We start from the raw sequence: 17,874 nt of genomic DNA on the forward strand, positions 1-17,874 counted from the left end.
ATTATGGTGGAAAATAAGTATTTAGTCATCTAACATGCAAGATTTATGTCTCTCACAGACCTGAAACTTCTTCTTTTAGAGACTCCTTTGTCCTCCACTCATTACCTGTAGTAATGGCACCTGTTTGAATTTTTTATCAGTATAACATACACCTGTCCACAACCTCAGTCAGTCACACTCCAAACTTCACTATGGTGAAGACCAAAGAGCTGTAGAAGAACACCAGAAATACAATTGTAGCCCTGCACCAAGCTGGGAAGACTGAATCTGCAATAGGCAAGCAGCTTATTGTGATGAAATTAACTCAGGGAGCAATAATAAGAAAATGGAAGGCATACAAGACCACTGATAATCTCCCTCCAATCTGGGGCTCCACGCAAGATCTCACCCTGTGGGGTCAAAATGATCACAAGAACGGTGAGCAAAAATCCCAGAACCACACGATGGGACCTAGTGAATGACCTGCATAGAGCTGGGACCACCATAACAAAGGTTACCATAGTAACACACTACACCGCCAGGGATTCAGAACTTGCAGTGCCAAACGTGTTCCCCTGCTTAAGCCAGAACATGTCTGGGCCCTTCTGAAGTTTGTCATATGGTCTGATGAAACCAAAGTAGAACTGTTTTGGTAGAAACACAACATGTTGTGTTTGGAGGAGACAGAATGCTGAGTTGCATCCAAAGAACACCATACCTACTGTGAAGCATGCAAAGCAAGAAGGCCTGCGGAGACACCATCACATGTTTCTCAACGCTGGCAGGAAACTAGCCAGGTCTTTCACCGGTAAGGAACAACCACGGGAAGGGCAGTCTCCAGTCAAGGAGACCACCTATGCCAAACATGGTATCCATCCACAGACAGCCGTTTCGGGGTATTTGCCCCTCATCAGTGTGGAGTAGGAATCTGGCTAGTGGGACATTGCCTAGTAAAAGACTATGTGAGCAAGGATGGTTGACCTTAGGGAGATCAACATCCACCACTGCGGAGACACCATCACGTGTTTCTCAACGCAGTGATTCTAGAGCAATGCCCCCTGGGAAATATTCAAAGCAAGAAGGCCTGCGGAGACACCATCACATGTTTCTCAACGCTGGCAGGAAACTAGCCAGGTCTTTCACCGGGAAGGAACAACCACGGGAAGGGCAGTCTCCAGTCAAGGAGACCACCTACGCCAAACATGGTATCCATCCACAGACAGCCGTTTCGGGGTATTTGCCCCTCATCAGTGTGGAGTAGGAATCTGGCTAGTGGGACATTGCCTAGTAAAAGACTATGTGAGCAAGGATGGTTGACCTTAGGGAGATCAACATCCACCACTGCGGAGGGGGGCATTGCTCTAGAATCACTGCGTTGAGAAACACGTGATGGTGTCTCCGCAGTGGTGGATGTTGATCTCCCTAAGGTCAACCATCCTTGCTCACATACTGTGAAGCATGGGGGTGGCAACATCATGCTTTGGTGCTGTTTCTCTGCAAAGGGACCATGATGACTGATCCATGTACATGAAAGAATAAATGGGGCCATCTATCGTGAGATTTTCAGTGCAAACCTCCTTCCTTCCGCAAGGGCAATGAAGAGGAAGTTTTTCAGCATGATAATGATCCCAAGCACACCACCAGTTCAGGAGTTTTCTTCGTAAGAAGCATATAAAGATCCTGGAGTGGCCTAGCCAGTCTTCAGATCTCAACCCCGTGGAAAACCATTGGAGGGAGTTGAAAGTCTGTATTGCCCAGCGACAGGCCAAAACATGACTAGAGGAGATCTGCATGGAGGCATGGGCCAACATACCACCAACCAACCTTATGAAGACTTACAGAAAATGTTTGACCTCTGTCATTGCTAACAAAGGATATCTGACAAAATATTGAGAATAACTTTTGTTATTGACCAAATACTTATTTCTCACCATAATTTGCTAAAAAAAATCTTGCCAAATCAGAGAAGGTGATTTTCTGGATTTGTTTTCTCATTTTATCTCTCATAGTTGTGGTCTACCTATGATGTCAATTACAGGTCTCTCATCTTTTTAAGTGTAAAAACTTACAAAATTGGTGGCTGACTAAATACTTTTTTTCCCCACTGTAATTCGAAAGTTTCTATTGACATGAATTTCATACCAGATGTCCGTAACAACCTGTCCAATCAACACATGGAAAGAAATCAAATCATTAATGTCCATAACTTTAGTGTAGACATGAGTGGACCTGTGGAAGCTTTGATTCAGCCAGACTTTAGATAAAGTTCTGTTCTGCACCCGAACCTGACGTGAACCTCATTGGAAGTCATTGATTTGGCAGTTCGGGTCTCTACCCACATACAGGTAGCAATAAACAAACACTTCCAGTTGCGGGAGGGCAGGGGTTTTCTTTGTCGCTCCATTGGGAGACCCAGACAATTGGGTGTATAGCTATTGCCTCCGGAGGCCACACAAAGTATTACACTCAAAAGTGTAAGGCCCCTCCCCTTCTGGCTATACACCCCCAGTGGGATCACTGGCTCATCAGTTTTCATGCTTTGTGCAAGGAGGTCAGACATCCACACATAGCTCCACTGTTTAGTCAGCAGCAGCTGCTGACTATGTCGGATGGAAGAAAAGGGGGCCCATACTAGGGCCCCCAGCATGCTCCCTTCTCACCCCACTTTATGTCGGAGGTGTTTGTTAAGGTTGAGGTACCCATTGCGGGTACAGAGGCTGGAGCCCACATGCTGATTCCTTCCCCATCCCTGTTACAGGGCTCTGGGCGAAGTGGGATTTTAACGGTCTCCAGGCACTGAGACCGTGCTCCATCTGCAGCCCCTGGAGAAGACGCTGGATATGGAGCGGAGTATCATCAGGGACAGGCCCTGCTTCCTCAAGGTACTCTGTGTCCCCGTGCATTTCGCACGCACACCGCAGCATTGCTGGGTGTGTTAGTGCGCCGGGGACATCAGCGCTGCTGCGCTTGTGCCATTGTCTCACTTCAGCTTAGCTGAGTGGGCAGACTTATGTAGAACGGTCGCGCCGGCCGCTGGGACTGCAACGCGGCTGGGACTTGTGGTGCGCCGGGGACTTCCGCGCTGGCCGCGCTTTTACGGCGGCCGCGCTTATAAATCGAGTCCCCGGCTTTTGCGGCCTAGTTCGTTCGTTAACGCCCACAGGCCTGCCAGTCAGGGTAGGGGCGTGACGCTGCACATCACGGCAGCCCGGAGAGCTGGAGTATGTTTTGCATACTCCACCCCTCTCACTGTGTGCACTGTGAAACCGGATTCCCGCACTTTCTCAAGCACGCCCACGGCTTCCTTCTCTAACACAGGACGCCGGCAGCCATTATTGTCAGTTCTTTCTATAGCGATAAAACAGACAAGTGTGGGAACACCCTGACAGGGATTCTGAGGTTCACACAATCGCTGTGAGCAGGCGTTAATCAGCACTTGTGGTGCTAACCCCACTAGTGCCGAAGTGCATTGAGATATATGCTTCTACGCTATGCATTGCACTGTTTTGGTCGTACTTTTGTATATATCCTCCTTATTGTGCGGAGGAGATTACAGCATACTGTCTGTGGAAAACAGAGGTGCAGAAGCACATGTTTTCCATGCAGCCGGTACAGCAGGTACGGCTATATGGCCGGCAGGTTACATACACCCCCATTGTATGCAACTCAGCCGGAGTCTCTGCTAATGATCCAGAGGCTGGGGATGAAGTCTGCAGTGTTTACTGACAGATTTTCTGAGACTATGGCTGTGATACTAGAAGCCTTGCAGTCCAGACAAGTCTCTCACACCATGAGCACTGTTGAATCATTGATCCATGGTCCCCCTCAGTGTGAACAATTACAGCTCCGGGGGGGTCACGTGCATCCCAGAGTCACGGCTCTGACACGGACGACAGTCCCAGACAGCCTAAGCGGGCTCGCTGAGCGGCACTCAGTTTCATCGCACTGGTCAGGGTCCCGCAGGTGGACTCTCTGGGTGCTGAAGCGGAGATAGCTGCTCAGGAGTCTTATCCTGAGACCGCTCTCAATCTCGGTACACCTGATGGGGACGCCATAGTGTATTATCTTATAGCGTCCATCAATAGAATGTTGGTCATTTCTCCCTCAGCTCCTCCTGTGAAGGAGCCAGCTGTACGGCAGGAGAAATTCTATTTCAGGTATCCCAAGCGTAAATTAGGTATTTTTCTGGACCACTCTGCCTTCAGAGAGATAGTCCAAAAACACCACGCTTATCCAGATAAGCGCTTCTCCAAGCGACTTAAGATACACGTTATCCCTGCCCCTGACGTGGTCAAGGGCTGGACCCAGTGTCCCAAGGGACATGCTCCACTCTCCAGGCTTGTGGCTAGATCCATAATTGCAGTGGAAGATGGGGTTCCACTTACAGATGCCGCTGACAGACAGATGGATCTCTGGTCGAAATCCACCTATGAGGCTGTAGGCGCGCCGTTGGCTCCAGCATTCGCAGCCATAGAGGCACTCCAAGCCATTTCAGCTTGTCTTACACAGATGGACACAGTCACACGTACATCTGTACCGCAGGTGGCATCCTTAACCTCTCAAATGTTTGCATTTGCGTCTTACGCGATTACGCCTGTCCTACACTCTACGAGCCGTACGACAGAGGCGTCCGCTCACTCCGTGTTTTTACGCAGACCCTGGTCGTTAAGTGAATGGAAGGCAGATTTTGCTTCCAAAAAAGTACTTAACCAGTTTGTTTTTTTCTGCGGAACGACTGTTTGGTGGGCGTTTGGATGAAATCATTAAACACTCCAAGGGTAAAGATTCATCCTTACCTCAGCCCAGGCAAACAAACCCCAACAGAGCAGGGGTCCCCTCGTCCAAAAAGGACTCAAAAAGATCAGAGGAGCTCAGATTCGTGGCGGGCTCAGTCACGCCCAAAACAGACAGTCTGAAAACCCGCTTCCAAGGCGGCTTCCTCAGGACTTGCAGCCTCCTCTCTTCGCATCCGCGCTCGGTAGCAGGCTCTCCCGCCTTGGCGATATTTAACTGCCATAGGTCAATGGCCGTTGGGGGAGAGACATTCTGTCTCACGGGTACAGGATAGAGTTTAGTTCGTCCTCCAACTCGATTCTTCAGAACTTCTCCACCTCCCGGCCGAGCCGCTGCGCTTCTGCAAACGATGGGCACTTTATAGGCAGAAGGAGTGGTGACTACGTTTCTCTTCAGGACCAAGGTCACGGTTTTTGCCCCAATTTATTTCGGGTGCCAAAAAAGGACGGGTCGTTCCGTCCCGTTCTGGATCTAAAACGGCTCAACAAGCTCGTGAGCACCAGGCGGTTCTGGATGGAATACTCCGCTCCGTCATCGCCTCAATGTCCCAAGGAGGTTTCCTAGCATCAATAGACAGGATGCTTATCTCCACGTGCCGATTGATCCAGAGCACCAGCGTTTCTGCGCTTCGTTATAGGAAACGAACACCTTCTGTTCGTAACTCTTCCTTCCTGCTGGCGACAGCCCCACGGGTCTTCGCCAAGTTCATGGCAGCAGTAGTGACAGTTCTGCACTCTCAAGGTCACTCTGTGATCCCGTATTTGGACGATTTCCTGGTCAAGGCACCCTCTCAGGGAACACTGCCCGTAGGTTGCGCTGGAGACTCTCCAGAGTTTTGGGTGGATCATCAACTTTCAATGTCAGATCCGACCCTGACCCAATCGCTACCATATCTAGGCATGGAGTTTCATACTCTCTCAGCGATAGTGAAGCTTACGCTAAATCAACAGCGTTCACTACAGACAAGGCTACAATCTCTCCTTTAAGGACCAGTCGCACACATTGAGACGCCTCATGTACTTCCCAAGGTCCTTCCTACTCCCATCCTGGGTGGTAGTTACGACAGACGTGAGTCTATCGGGGTGGGGAGCAGTTTTTCTCCACCACAGGGCTCAAGGTACTTGGACTCAGAAATAATCCAACCTTCAGATCAATGTTCTGGAAAACAGAGCAGTGTATCTTGCTCGACTAGCCTTCCAGCAGTGGCTGGAAAGCAAGCAAATCCGAATTCAATCGGACAACTCCACAGCGGTGGCATACATTTACCACCAAGGAAGAACACGCAGCCGGCAAGCCTTCCAGGAAATCCGGCAGATTCTGACGTGGGTGGAAGGCACGGCATTCACCGTATCCTCAGTTCACATCCCAGGGGAAGACTGGGAAGCAGACTTCCTCAGTCGCCAGGGTATGGACGCAGGCGTATGGTCTCCTCAAGATCTGTCGCCGCTGACAGATGCCGGACGTCGACCTAATGGCGTCACGGCACAACAACATCGTCCCGGCTTCATGGCACGGTCTCACAATCTTCGATCTCTGGCGGCGAACGCCTTAGTTCAGCATTGGTCGCAGTTCTAGCTACCTTATGGGTCACGCCGCTGGCATTGTTGCCCAGAGTGCTGCGCAAGTTCAGGCCCGACTGCCGCCGCGCCATCCTCGTCGCTCCATTGGCCGAGGATGACGTGGTACTCGAATCGGTGGTACCTCACGGTGGGCCAACCGGAGGCACTACCAGACCGATCAGACTTGCTGTCTCAAGGGCCATTTTTCCATTTTTCCAGTTGAATTCTGCGACCCTCAACCTGACGGTGTGGCATTGAGTCCTGGAGCCTTGCGTCTTCAGGATTATCTCAGGACGTGGTCGCCACCATGGGACAGACTAGGATACCAACGTCCGCCAAGATTGACCACAGGATGTGGAAGATATTCTTATCTTGGTACTCGGCTCAAGGGGTTTCTCCCAAGCCGGTTCCATCGTCTATGTTTCCTTCCTTCCTGCAATCTAGGTTGGAAAATGGGTTGTCGCTCAGCTCCCTCTCGGGACAAGTCTCAGCGCTATCTGTATTTTTTCAGAAACGCCTAGCATCGACTTCCGCAGGTACGCACGTTCCTGCAGGGAGTTTGTCTTCTCAGCACTCCGTACAAGCGGCCGTTAGAGCCCTGGGATCGGAACAAGGTTCTAATTGCTCTTAAGAAGCCGCCTTTCGAGCCTAGGAAAGATTTTCCCTTTCCCACCTTTCACGGGAAGTGGCCTCTCTAGTACGGTCACGGCTCTTAGGAGAAGTTTTCGAGCTAGTAACGCTCTCATACAAATCTTACTTCCTGGTCCTTTACCAGGACAAGGTAGTTCTGCGCCCGATTCCGGGATTTCTCCATAAGGTGGGATCCCACTCTCATCTCAATCAAGATATCACCTCACCTTCTTTGTGTCCTCATCCAGTCCACCAACTTCAGAAAGATTTGCAGCTGTTGGATCTGGTGGGAGCACTCAGGTTCTACACGGATGCACTCTTTGTCCTTGTCGCTGGTCGGCGTAAAGAGTCGCAAGCTTCCATATCCACCCTGGCTCGGAGGATCGAGGAACCAATTCTTGAAACCTACAGTTCTACTGGGCTTCCGGTTCCTTCAGGGCTGAAGGCCCATTCTACCAGAGCCGTGGGTGCGTCCTGGGCATTACGGCACCAGGCTGCGGCTCAGCAGGTGTGTCAGGCACCCACCTGGTCGAGTCTACTTACTTTTACCAGGCATTATCAGATGCATACCTACGCTTCGGCAGACGCCAGCCTAGGTAGATAAGTCATTCAGGCGGCGGTTGGCCACCTGTAGGAGAGGGCCGTTTGACGGCCCTATCATGAGGTATTCTTTTACCCACCCAGGGATTGCTTTTGGACATCCCAATTGTCTGGGTCTCCCAATGGAGCGACAAAGAAGAAGGGAATTTTGTTTACTTACCGTAAATTCCTTTTCTTCTAGCTCCAATTGGGAGACCCAGCACCCGCCCTGTTTTCTCGGGGGTTTTTTCGGTTTTTTCGGCTACACATGTTGTTCATGTGGAATGGTTTCAGTTCTCCGATTGTTCCTCGGATTGAATTGGTCCTTAAACCTGTTATTGGCTTTCCTCCTTCTTGCTTTGGCACTAAAACTGATGAGCCAGTGATCCCACTGGGGGTGTATAGCCAGAAGGGGAGGGGCCTTACACTTTTGAGTGTAATACTTTGTGTGGCCTCCGGAGGCAATAGCTATACACCCAATTGTCTGGGTCTCCCAATTGGAGCTAGAAGAAAAGGAATTTACGGTAAGTAAACAAAATTCCCTTCTTTCGTTTTTTTACTTTTTTTTTTTGTACTTCGCACCTAGTGTACCCAAGCACAAGGATGCTCGCTCGAGTGGTTTGCAAACATAAAGTACCCAAACTTCTACACTGATTTTTTATTTTTATTTTTTTTTTTTAAATCTCTGTTCGGTACGAACACCGAGCTTTAGAGTTCAGGCCCGCTCATCTCTAGTGATGTGTAATAGACAAATGATGCATGGATAAAGTATTGGACACATGAGGAAAGAGAGGTTCAAAAAGCCATCTAGCAGTAATTAAAAAGCAATCCTGCCACTTGGTGAAAAATATCAGCTGGTTCAATTGATTGCCTATAAAAAGGTGTCTCATTAACGAGGTAGCACACAGGAAACATCTCATGATGGGTAAAACTAGTGAGCTATCTCTGGATTCAGCAGGTACAATTTTTTCAAAGAAAACAATAAGTAATACACTCAACCTCCATGGCCTGTATGTACACTCACCACGCAAGACTCCATTGCTAAACAAAAAGCCTGTTCAAGCACGTTTACAGTTGATAACATTTAGGCAAGCCTGTTAAATACTGGGAGAATATAGTCTGATCAGATGAGACCAAAATTGTACTCTTTGGAAGCCATGTTTGGAGGCCAAAAGGCACTGCATATCACCCCTAAGCACATTACCAATAATGAAGTTTGGAGGTGGGAACATCATGGTGTGGGGCTGTTTTTCAGCATATGGGCCCTGGCAAACCATGTATTTAAAGGATGGACAAGTATATTCCAAGAATTCTTGATATAAATCTTCTGCCATCTAGCAGGACGATGGAGATGAAACAAGGGTGGACTTTTCAACGAGACAATGATCCCAAATACATAACCAACGAAACTCTCAATTGGTTTCAGAGAAAGAAAATAAAGCTGCTAGAATGGCCCAGCCAATCACCTGACCTGAATCCAATTGAAAATTTATGGAAGGAACTAAAGCTCAGAGTTCATAGCAGGATCCCACGGAACCTTCAGGATTTGAAAGGTGTTTTTGTGGAAGGATGGGCAAAAATCATACCTGAGCAATGCATGCAACTAATTTCTCCATACAGAAGGTGTCTTGAAGCTGGCATCACCAACAAAGGCTTTTGTATGAAGTATTAAATACATTTCAGTAAGCATGTTACTTTTCCCTGTGTCATTTCTCAATATTACGCATGACCACATTTCTAGACATAAATGGTCAATTTCTTTGTCTGTGTGGATTGGATGGGTTGTTACCAACATCTGGTGAAACATTTATGTCAATAGCACCTTTGGAAATATATTTACTTAGAAAATTGCTGACATGTTGAATACTTTTTACCTGCTGTATGTACTCTGATCTCGCAACCATACTTCTTGCATGTGGGTATGTGCAATGTGTAAAAATGTGTATATCCACCAGGTGGCATCATAACCCTACCTAACACTTACCAGAGCCTTATAGAACAAACCAATTATGCATGCAATTGCATACCACTGATTCTTTAGAATTTACAGCAAACTTATCTCCTTTTTTATTGCCTTTCTTTTTTTTCGTCATTCACAAATAATTTAAGTTGACACAGTATTGTCTATAATGCACCTGTGATGACATATTCTTAAGATAGATGCAAATATGCATATTGGCAGTTGTTAGAAATACGTCTATCTCTAAAGGTCCCTATACATATTAGACAACTGTTGACTGAACTTGCCAATATCAATGGGGTGAAGAGGGGGGCCTGATGAAGAAACAGCCACTCTCCATTCCCTTTCAATCACAGCAGAGTCAATCACAGAAACTTTCTTAAAACTGATGCGTGTTTCCTGGTAGCATGCCTGCCCTGGCACTGTATAAAGTGTATGATGGATCACTGCTTCCAATCGGACTCTTCTACATACACTGTGTGCAGAATTATTAGGCAAATGAGTATTTTGATCACATGATACTTTTTATACATGTTGTCCTACTTTAAGCTGTATAGGCTTGAGAGCCAACTACCAATTAAGTAAATCAGGTGATGTGCACCTCTGTAATGAGGAGGGGTGTGGTGTAATGACATCAACACCCTATATAAGGGGTGCTTAATTATTAGGCAACTTCTTTTCATGGGTCAGAAGAGAGATTTGACGGGCTCTGAAAAGTCCAAAATTGTGAGATGTCTTGCAGAGAGATGCAGCAGTCTTGAAATTGCCAAACTTTTGAATCACCAAACAATCAAGCGTTTTATGGCAAATAGCCAACAGGGTCGCAAGAAGCGTGTTGGGCAAAATAACTGCCCATGAATTAAGGAAAATCAAGTGTGAAGCTGCCAAGATGCCATTTGCCATCAGTTTGGCCATATTTCAGAGCTGCAATGTTACTGGAGTATCAAAAAGCACAAGGTGTGCCATACTCGGGGACATGGCCAAGGTAAGGAAGGCTGAAAAACGACCATCTTGAATGAGAAACATAAGATAAAATGTCAAGACTGGGCCAAGAAATATCTTTAGACTAATTTTTCAAAGGTTTTATGGACTGATGAAATGAGAGTGACTCTTGATAGGCCAGAGGCTGTATCAGTAAAGGGCAGAGAGCTCCACTCTGACTCAGACGCCAGCAAGGTGGAGGTGGGGTACTGGTATGGGCTGGTATCATCAAAGATGAACTTGTGGACCTTTTCGGGTTGAGGACGGAGTGAAGCTCAACTCCCAGACCTACTGCCAGTTTCTGGAAAACAACTTGTTCAAGCAGTGGCACAGGAAGAAGTCGGTATCATTCAAGAAAAACATGATTTTCATGCAGGACAATGCTCCATCACATGCATCTAACTACTCCACAGCATGGCTGGCCAGTAAGGGTCTAAAAGATGAAAAACTAATGACATGGCCCCCTTGTTCACCTAATCTGAACCCCATAGAGAACCTGTAGTCCCTTATAAAATGGAAGATCAACAGGAAAGGAAAACGGTACACCTCTCGGAACAGTGTCTGGGAGGCTGTGGTGGCTGCTGCATGCAATGTTGATCATAAACAGCTCAAGCAACTGACAAAATCTATAGGCCCCGTTACACGCAACAACGTATCTAACGCTATATCGCCGGGGTCACAGATTCCGTGACGCACATCTGGCATCATTAGCGACGACGTTGCGTGTGACACCAACGAACGGCCGTTAACGATCAAAAATACTCACCTTATCGTTGACACGTTGTTCATTTTCCAAAAATCGTTGATTGTTGAGGACGGAGCTTGTTCGTCGTTCCCGAGGCAGCACACATCGCTATGTGTGACACCTCGGGAACGACGAACTACAGCTTCCCTGTGGCCGCCGGCAATGAGGAAGGAGGGAGTTGGGCGGGATGTTACGGTTGCTCATCTCCGCCCTTCCGCTTCAATTGGGCGGCTGCTTAGTTACGCTGCTGTGACGCCGCACGAACTGCCCCCTTAGAAAGGAGGCGGTTCACCGGCAACAGCGACGTCGCTAGACAGGTAAGTCCGTGCTCCTAACGATTTTGTGCGCCACGGGCAGCGATTTGCCCATGACGCACAAACGACGGGGACGGGTGCTTTCACCAGCGATATCGCTGCGTGTAAAGCCCCCGTTAGGATGGTAGGCTGTTGAGTGTCATCATACAGAAAGGTGGCTATATTGGTCACTAATTTTTTGGGGTTTTGATTTTGCATGTCAGAAATGTTTATTTCTAAATTTTGTGCAGTTATATTGGTTTACCTGGTGAAAATAAACAAGTGAGATGGAAATATATTTGGTTTTTATTAAGTTGCCTAATAATTCTGCAAAGTAATAGTTACCTGCAAAAACAGATATCCTCCTAAGATAGCCAAATCTAAAAAAAAAAAACCCACTCCAGCTTCCAAAAATATTAAGCTTTGATATTTGAGTCTTTTGGGTTGATTGAGAACATAGTTCTTGATCGATAATAAAAAAAATCCTCTAAAATACAACTTGCCTAATAATTCTGCACACGGTGTACAGCATTGAGTCAGAAAGAGCATCCCATCCTCAATGCTGTATGTAGAAGTGTCGAACTGTGACTCTAGCTGATTTCTTGTGCTCTCTGCCTCTCCGCTCCAGCTCCTTGCTATTGTCCTTTTGCTCCCGCTTTAATCTGTTGTCTTCTGCTGTCCTCTGTACTGCTCGCCTCAACCTGGTTTTTGCTGTCATCCGCCCTGCTCCCCTCTAGCTGCTTTCTGTTGACCTCTGTCCCTTTCTCTTCCCCAGCTCCTTTCTACTTTCCTTTTCCTTGTTCTTCTCTCTAGCTGCTTTCTGCTATCCTCTGTTCCGCTCTCCTCTCTAGCTGCTTTTTGCTATCCTCTGCTCCGCTCTCTTCTCTAGTAGATTTCTGCTGTCCTCTGCCATGGTCTTCTCTCTACCTGCTTTCTACTCCACTCTCCTCTCTAGCTGCATTCTGTTGTCCTCTGCTCCGTTTTCTTCTCTAGCTGCGTTCTGTTGTCCTCTGCTCTGCTGTACTCTATAGCTGCATTCTGTTGTCCCCTGCGCCGCTGTCCTCTGCTCTCTACTCTAGCTGCATTCTGTTTTCTGCTCTACTTTCTAGCTGCTTTCTGTTATCCTCTGCACTGCTCTCCTCTCTAGCTGCTTTCTGGTGTCCTCTACTCTTCTCTCTAGCTGTATTCTGCTATCCTCTGCTCCACTCTCTCTGTCCTTTTCAGCTAATCCTTTTATCCCGAACTACTGCCCCCAGCCTTGCTTTTTTACTAGTTGCACACCTGCACCTCCTGTGATTAGAATGCTGCCAACACTATTAACTATAAATACAGTGCTGGCCAAAAGTATGGGCACCCCTGCAATGCTGTCAGATAATACTCAGTTTCTTCTTGAAAATGCAATCACAAATTCTTTGGTATTATTAACTTCATTTATTTTGCTTGCAATGAAAAAACACAAAAGAGAATGAAACAAAAATCAAATCATTTATCATTTCACACAAAACTCCAAAAATGGGCCAGACAAAAGTATTGGCACCCTTAGCCTAATACTTGGTTGCACAAACTTTATCCAAAATAACTGCGAACAACCGCTTCCGGTAACCATCAATGAGTTTCTTACAATGCTCTGCTGGAATTTTAGACCATTCTTCTTTGGCAAACTGCTCCAGGTCCCTGAGATTTGAAGGGTGCCTTCTCCAAACTGCCATTTTGAGATCTCTCCACAGGTGTTCTATGGGATTCAGGTCTGGACTCATTGCTGGCCACTTTAGTAGTCTCCAGTGCTTTCTCTCAAACCATTTTCTAGTGCTTTTTGAAGTGTGTTTTGGGTCATTGTCCTGATGGAAGACTCATGACCTCTGAGGAAGACCCAGCTTTCTCACACTGGGCCCTACATTATGCTGCAAAATTTGTTGGTAGTCTTCAGACTTCATAATGCCATGCACACGGTCAAGCAATCCAGTGCCAGAGGCAGCAAAGCAACCCCAAAACATCAGGGAACCTCCGCCATGTCTGACTGTAGGGACCGTGTTCTTTTCTTTGAATGCCTCTTTTTTTTCCTGTAAACTCTATGTTGATGGCTTTTCCCAAAAAGCTCTACGTTTGTCTCATCTGACCAGAGAACATTCTTCCAAAACGTTTTAGGCTTTCTCAGGTAAGTTTTGGCAAACTCCAGCCTGGCTTTTTTATGTCTCGGGGTAAGAAGTGGGGTCTTCCTGTGTATCCTACCATACAGTCCATTTTCATTCAGACGCCGACAGATAGTACGGGGTGACACTGTTGTACCCTCGGACTGCAGGGCAGCTTGAACTTGTTTGGATGTTAGTCGAGGTTCTTTATCCACCATCCGCATAATCTTGCGTTGAAATCTCTTGTCAATTTTTCTTTTCCTTCCTCATCTAGGGAGGTTAGCCACAGTGCCATGGGCTTTAAACTTGTTGATGACACTGCGCACCGTAGACACAGGAACTTTCAGGTCTTTGGAGATGGACTTGTAGCCTTGAGATTTCTCATGCTTCCTTACAATTTGGATTCTCAAGTCCTCAGACAGTTCTTTGGTCTTCTTTCTTTTCTCCATGCTCAATGTGGTACACACAAGGACACAGAACAGAGGTTGAGTTAACTTTAATCCATGTCAACTGGCTGCAAGTGTGATTTAGTTATTGCCAACAACTGTTAGGTGCCACAGGTAAGTTACAGGTGCTGTTAATTACACAAATTAGAGAAGCATCACATGATTTTTCAAACAGTGCCAATACTTTTGTCCACCCCCTTTTTTGTTTGGTGTGGAATTATATCCAATTTGGCTTTGACAATTTTTTTTTTTCATTGAAGACAAATTAAATGAAGATAATAATACCAAAGAATTTGTCATTGCAATCATTTTCAAGAAGAAACTGAGTATTATCTGACAGAATTGCAGGGGTGCCAATACTTTTGGCCAGCACTGTAGATAAGGAATGCAAGTGTGTGTATGTGTGTTGTCGTTAAATACACATAAGTATATATATACTGTATGTTTGTGTATATGTGTCTAATATATGCCAGTTTGTGTACCTGTGTAGTTAGCAGGGCTGTGGAGTCGGTAAGCCAAACCTCTAACTCCGACAAAGTCTCCTCAATTTCTCTTCCACCGACTCCACGACTCCGACTCCCACATACAGTACCTACAAGTAGTATTCAACCACCTGCAAATTTAGCTGGTTTACATATTCGGAATTAACTTGGCATTGTGACATTTGGACTGTAGATCAGCCTGGAAGTGTGAAATGCACTGCAGCAAAAAAGAATGTTATTTCTTTTTTTATTTTTTTTTTTTTTAAATTGTGAAAAGTTTATTCAGAGGGTCATTTATTATTCAACCCCTCAAACCACAAGAAGTCTGTTTGGTTCCCCTAAAGTATTAAGAAGTATTTCAGGCACAAAGAACAATGAGCTTCACATGTTTGGATTAATTATCTCTTTTTCCAGCCTTTTCTGACTAAGTAAGCCCCTCCCCAAACTTGTGAACAGCACTCATACATGGTCAACATGGGAAAGACAAAGGAGCATTCCAAGGCCATCAGAGACAAGATCGTGGAGGGTCACAAGGCTGGCAAGGGGTACAAAACCCTTTCCAAGGAGTTGGGCCTACCTGTCTCCACTGTTGGGAGCATCATCCGGAAGTGGAAGGCTTATGGAACTACTGTCAGCCTTCCACGGCCTGGACAGCCTTTGAAAGTTTCCACCCGTGCCGAGGCCAGGCTTGTCTGAAGAGTCAAGGCTAACCCAAGGACAACAAGGAAGGAGCTCCGGGAAGATCTCATGGCAGTGGGGACATTGGTTTCAGTCAATACCATAAGTAACGTACTCCACCGCAATGGTCTCCGTTCCAGACGAGCCCATAAGGTACCTTTTACTTTCAAAGCGTCATGTCAAGGCTCGTCTACAGTTTGCTCATGATCACTTGGAGGACTCTGAGACAGACTGGTTCAAGGTTCTCTGGTCTGATGAGACCAAGATCGAGATCTTTGGTGCCAACCACACACGTGACGTTGGGAGACTGGATGGCACTGCATACGACCCCAAGAATACCATCCCTACAGTCAAGCATGGTGGTGGCAGCATCATGCTGTGGGACTGTTTCTCAGCCAAGGGGCCTGGCCATCTGGTCCGCATCCATGGGAAGATGGATAGCACGGCCTACCTGGAGATTTTGGCCAAGAACCTCCACTCCTCCATCAAGGATCTTAAGATGAGTCGTCATTTCATCTTCCAACAAGACAACGACCCAAAGCACACAGCCAAGAAAACCAAGGCCTGGTTCAAGAGGGAAAAAATCAAGGTGTTGCAGTGGCCTAGTCAGTCTCCTGACCTTAACCCAATTGAAAACTTGTGGAAGGAGCTCAAGATTAAAGTCCACATGAGACACCCAAAGAACCTAGATAACTTGGAGAAGATCTGCATGGAGGAGTGGGCCAAGATAACTCCAGAGACCTGTGCCGGCCTGATCAGGTCTTATAAAAGACGATTATTAGCTGTAATTGCAAACAAGGGTTATTCCACAAAATATTAAACCTAGGGGTTGAATAATAATTGACCCACACTTTTATGTTGAAAATTTATTAAAATTTAACTGAGCAACATAACTTGTTGGTTTGTAAGATTTATGCATCTGTTAATAAATCCTGCTCTTGTTTGAAGTTTGCAGGCTCTAACTTATTTGCATCTTATCAAACCTGCTAAATCTGCAGGGGGTTGAATACTACTTGTAGGCACTGTATATTGCTTCTTTTTAAGTGAAAAATGTATTTTAGTACAATGTGAACATCAGACATTTAATCATTTCTTTATCGTTCCTATGGGAGACCCAGATATTGGGTGTATAGCTTCTGCCTCCGGAGGACACACAAAGTACTACACTAAAAAGTGTAGCTCCTCCCTCTGAGCCTATACACCCCCTGGAGAACCAGATCTAGCCAGTTCATTGCTTTGTGTTCAGGAGGCATACATCCACACATGCATTCTCATCTGATTTTTCATTTTTGGAAAGAGTTTGAAGAAAAGCGGGTCTATGCCTGGACCCCCGGCATGTCCCTTCTCACCCCACTGTGTCGGCGGTGCTGTTAAGGTTGATTCCAAGGCTGGAGCCTTACATGCCGCGCTCCTTCACCATCCCTCGGGCTTTGGCTTGAAGTGGGAGCCAGCACGGTTCTCCATGCTTGGCAGGAGACCGGTCTCCATCCGCAGCCCTTCAGGATCCTGCTGGACGGAGCACTCATCCCCAGGGACTTGGAACCCTGCGTCTCAGCAAGCTAAGTACCTGAGACGTTTATATTCTGGGGGTCCCTGTACTTTATTATGGTGGGAGAGTGTGCTGAGTGAGTTTTCTAACATTTCCAGCCGGTTCTCTGGCTGTCGCCTGAGAACCGCGCCGATGGTGCCTGCGCGCCGGCCGCACCGCTCAAATTTAGGCCCCGACTTCGCCGGAGGCCTACTTTCGGTTTCACTGCCCTCGCATGTCATTCATGCAGAGGGACAGTGCGGCTCCGCCCAGCGGCCGTTCTGCACAGGGGAGGGACACTCCTCACTGGGTACATGTCTCCTCCCCTGTAAGTCTCTTTGGCCCTCCAGATCCCGCTCTCAGAGTAGGTCCCGCCCCCTCTCCTCGCTCTGGCACCATTTTATCAGCGTTTTCTCTGCGATCAGCACTGGCTGCAGCATCCCTGCTGAGGTGCTTGGGGGTCCGGGCTTCGGGATCTGGAGGGCACACAACACCGCTCCAGCGGTCTGGTAAGCAACAACCTCTGGTTGTGGGCCTCTGTATATACTCTCTGGGGGTCACTCTGGCAGAGCCCCCACTTCAGCAGTATGTCTCACACGAGGAGCAAGGCTCCAAAGCTATATTCAGTATGCACTGCATGTAAGCTCGTGCTGGCTGAACCGAGCACATATCCACATTGTGATGCCTGCTCTAACCTGACAATGCCTCAGCCTGGAATCGCACCCACAGTGGTCTCTCCGGCTGCTCCGGCTCCTGTGGCTGAACCCCCGGCTTGGGTAGAATCCTTATCTAGGTCAATCTCCCAGTCTTTTGCCGACTCAATGGGACAGCTGTCCCGGACTTTGCTGAACATGCATCAGCCCCCTTCACAGGGTGCCTCTGCTGCTAGGGCTCTCTCAGCGGAGCTCACAGAGGATTCTTCATCTGGTCCCAGACCCCGTCCTCCTAAGAGGAGATGTAGGGCTCCCTCCCCTTCCTCGTCCCGCGGCTCTGTTTCAGAAGCTGACTCGCGGGACGAGGAGGATGCCTTTACAGGGGGCTCGGAGGCTACCTCCATGTGCCCCATTGATCTGTCCGAAAGTGACTCAGAT

The sequence above is a fragment of the Anomaloglossus baeobatrachus genome, chromosome 2, assembly GCF_048569485.1.
Source record: "Anomaloglossus baeobatrachus isolate aAnoBae1 chromosome 2, aAnoBae1.hap1, whole genome shotgun sequence".
Lineage (NCBI taxonomy): Eukaryota > Metazoa > Chordata > Amphibia > Anura > Aromobatidae > Anomaloglossus > Anomaloglossus baeobatrachus.